The sequence below is a fragment of the Schistocerca cancellata genome, chromosome 7 (assembly GCF_023864275.1).
Source record: "Schistocerca cancellata isolate TAMUIC-IGC-003103 chromosome 7, iqSchCanc2.1, whole genome shotgun sequence".
NCBI lineage: Eukaryota > Metazoa > Arthropoda > Insecta > Orthoptera > Acrididae > Schistocerca > Schistocerca cancellata.
Window position 1 is genome coordinate 216,194,353 of NC_064632.1, and position 4,150 is coordinate 216,198,502.

The 4,150-nt window shown below is 43.4% G+C and overlaps 1 non-coding gene across 1 annotated transcript; it reads left to right on the forward strand.

The window, feature by feature from the left end:
- The first annotated feature begins 314 nt into the window (after window positions 1-314).
- Trnas-cga (transfer RNA serine (anticodon CGA)) lies at window positions 315-389 on the forward strand. The gene has a single exon. It is a non-coding gene; the product is annotated as a tRNA-Ser (tRNA).
- Window positions 390-4,150: the final 3,761 nt, after the last annotated feature.

Here is a 4,150-nt window from a genome sequence, read left to right on the forward strand (position 1 = left end):
AGACTTGGACTCGGGACCTTTGCCTTTCGCGGGCAAGTGCTCTACATCTTGCCCGCGTAAGGCAAAGGTCCCGAGTTCGAGTCTCAGTCCGGCACACAGTTTTAATCTACCAGGAAGTTTCATATTAGCACACACTCCGCTGTAGAGTGAAAATTTCATTCTAGAAACATCCCCCAGGCTGTGGCTAAGCCATGTCTCCGCAATATCCTTTCTTCCAGGAGTGCTAGTTCTGCAAGGTTCGCAGGAGAGCTTCTGTGGAAGGTAGGAGACGAGGTACTGGCGGAATTAAAGCTGTGAGGACGGGGCGTGAGTCGTGCTTGGGTAGCTCAGTCGGTAGAGCACTTGCCCGCGAAAGGCAAAGGTCCCGAGTTCGAGTCTCGGTTCGGCAAACAGTTTTAATCTGCCAGGAAGTTTCATATCAGCGCACACTCCGCTGTAGAGTGAAAATTTCATTCTAGGGAACAGCATGTCATCATCAACGGAACAAAGTCTTTGAACGCGAAATTAACTTGGGGCATACCCAGCGGAAGGACCATTACTTTACACACCACACAGAATGTTTCTCCCGTCAGTCGTCAGGTGCATTATCTCTGGTCTCTCGGCAGACGTTTGCAATTGCGTATTAGCTATGTGTAGGTGAAGGCAGCCCAAATGAATATTGGTCATCACATCTTTCATGCGATGTGCATTGTCGATGGAAAAGTCGGCCGGGGTGGCCGAGCGGTTCTAAGGCTACAGTCTGGAACCGCGCGACCGCTACGGTCGCAGGTTCGAATCCTGCCTTGGGCATGGGTACGTGTGATGTACTTAGGTTAGTTACGTTTAAGTCGTTCTAAGTCCGTTTGTGTCCCGTTACAAACAAAACTATTTTTACAGCGAAATGTTGCGTGTCCTTTCGATAGAGAGGAAAAAAATTAGTGTACTGCGATATTTGTTTACCGAAATGGATTAACAAGGACAGTAAAACACGAAGAATAACCGGCGCTCGAGCAACGACACCACCACCCTGGTCCACGCTGACTGCTGAAGCCATGCAGCAACGCTGCCCTGTCACTGTGGTAGTACCGTTTATTCTTCATGTTTTACTGTCCTCGTTAATACCTATCGATAAAACAAGTATCGCACTATACCAGTGTGGGACCGCTCTACTGAATGAACACGTAAAATCACGCTTTTAAAATCATTTTGTTTCTAACGAGAAACAAATGGATGCTTACCGTCGACAATGGGCTTCGCATGAAAGACGTGACGAGCAGTATTTCTTTGAGCTGACAGCAAATACAGCTTGCAACAACGAGAATGCAGCTATATGCCAAAGCATCAGGATACGCCTAAGTACTCTCAGGAGGGACACCCTGTATGTAAATAAATTAGTAGACAATGTTAGAAGTGCTATGAGCTTTTTGTGGATGGTGCTGTTGTGTAGACACAATCACTAGAAAATTATAACGAAATGCAGGAAGCCCTACAGAAGATGGACACTTGGTGGAGAGAGTGGCAGCTCTCAACATAAACAAATGTAAGGTTTTGTGTATACGTAAACTGAAATACTCTTCACTGTATGGTTGCAGAACAATAACGGCAAGCAGTTTCTCTCATAAAACATCCAAGAGTAAGCGTACGGAGCGGTTTACCATAGAATTACTGCATAAAACTAGTGACAGAAAAGAGAGACCCAGATTGAGATTCGTTTGAAGAATCCTCAGGAAACGCAGTTCATCAATAAAGAGGTAGCATACAAAACCCTCTTTCGACCAATACTTGAATACTCATCGTCAGACTGGGATCCGTACCAGACAGGACTGACAGCGAAAATAGAGAAGCTCGAAAAAAGAGCAGCACTTTGGAAAGAAGAGCAGCACGTTTCGTTACACGTTCATTCTGTAACCATGAAGCGGTCAAGGAGATACTCAGCAACTCCAGCGGAAAACGCTGTAGCACATTAGTCCTGCATCAGAGTGTGCCTTATTCTTTAAGTTCCGGGAGCATACGTTCTTCAGAGAGCATATGTTCCTAGAAGTATCACTGATGACAGTCCTGTTGCGTAAAATATTCCAGCGGTAAAGTAATACTTCCTCGTTCGGACTTCCTGACGAGGAACACTTTGAAAGATATTGCCACTGCGTTTCGGAGAATGAAATGTTAAGATCCGGTAACTCGGTAGTTAGTTTAGAAAGCGAAATAGGTATACTGAAGTTTAGTTTCGTGGAAATCAATGAAGCGCCGTGGCAGGAAGGGCAGAGCTTCTGATGAGGTGAGTACAGGGTTATTAACGCAAAATCAACTGTGGTAATGGAAGGCTGGTCTAATGACGAGTAAAATTTGAATGCACCACGCACGTTTATGATGATGAAGAGATTGAAGACATGTATGAGGAAATAAAAGAAACTGTTTACGCAGTTAAATGAGATGCAAATTTAATTGTGTTGGTGAGGCTAGATTTCGACAGTCGCAAAATGAAGACAAAAAATAGTAGAACTTCAGCCTATGTCCCATCTATCCCAACCTCTGTCTTCCTCCACAGTTTTTACCCTCCACAGCTCCCTGCAGTACAGTAGAAGTTATTTCGTAATGTATTAACAAATGTCCTATTGTCCTGTCCCTACTTCATGCCAGTCTTTTACACGTATTACTTTTCTCGCCAATTCTGCCAAGAATCTCGTCATTCTTTAACTTAGTAGTCCATCTAATTTTCAACATTCGCCTTAAGTACCACACCTAAATGTTTCGATTCCCTTCTGATCCCGTTTTCCCACAGTTCATGTTGCACTACAGTAATGCTGTGCGGCAAGCGTATGTCCTCAGAAACTGCTTCCTCAACTGTTTATTTAAGAATCTTGAAAGACGTGGAAGGTCTGTGTTAGGGTGTTGCAGGTGCCTGGGCCCAGAGCGCGGGGCTGGAGATCTTGCCCAACAGCGGGAACCAGACCAAGCCATTCGGGCCCAGCATATATGTTAAATAACGATAGGACAGAGCTTTTCAAACAAGGTTTTAAACTATCGAACATTTCCAGGCACAGAAGTGGACTCTGACCGTTACGTATTGCTCACCAGGTACAGATTAAAACTGAAAACTTTCAGCAGGTTCGGATATTATGAATAATAGACCAAGATAAGTAAAAAAAAAGACACATGTTATCGAGAATTTCAGGCGGAACATTAATCAACGATTCACTGAAACAAGGTACAGAAATACAAGAAAACACGAATAGATAACTTTGGGAGATGAAATTTTGAGAGACTAAGCCCGGTAAAAATAACTGGATAAAACTCGAGGTATTGAATTCAACAGTCAGTAGCAGGAAATAGTGCCGCGAAAGTGATGCAGACAAAAGGAAATGCAGAAGTGTGCAGTCGTAACAGGACCCAATGTAAGCTAACCGGTGTCTGTAGGTCTCTGGTTTACACGTGTAAGTAGGCTGTTTAGGTTTTTTTTTTTTATTGGTAACGCCTCGTAGCGCTCTGTACGAAAATCACTGGCTGTGCTGTGTGCAGTCTGTGGCTGGTTGGCACTGTTGTAATACTCGCCATTGTAGTGTTGGGCTGTCGGCTGTTAACAGCGCGTAGCGTTGCGCAGTTGGAGGTGAGCCGCCAGCACTGGTGGATGTGGGGAGAGAAATGGCGGAGTTTTGATAATTTGTAATACGGGGTATTATGAACTGCTATATATTTATGACATTTGAACATTATTAAGGTAAATACATTGTTTGTTCTCTATCAAAATCTTTCATTTGCTAACTATGTCTATCAGTAGTTAGTGCCTTCAGTTGTTTGAATCTTTTATTTAGCTGGCAGTAGTGGCGCTCGCTGTTTTGCAGTAGTTCGAGTAACGAAGATTTTTGGTGAGGTAGGTGATTTGTGAAAGGTATAGGTTAATGTTAGTCAGGGCCATTCTTTTGTAGGGAGTTTTGAAAGTCATATTGCGTTGCGCTAAAAATATTGTGTGTCAGTTTAAACACAGTCATGTATAATTTTTCTAAGGGGACGTTTCATATGTCGTCAGACTACTGAAGGCACTAACTACTGATAGGCATAGTTAGCAAATGAGCAATCTGACTTTCAATGATCCCTACAAAAGAATGGCCCTGACTAACATTAACCTATACCTTTCACAAATCACTTACCTCACCAAAATTCTTCGTTACTCGAA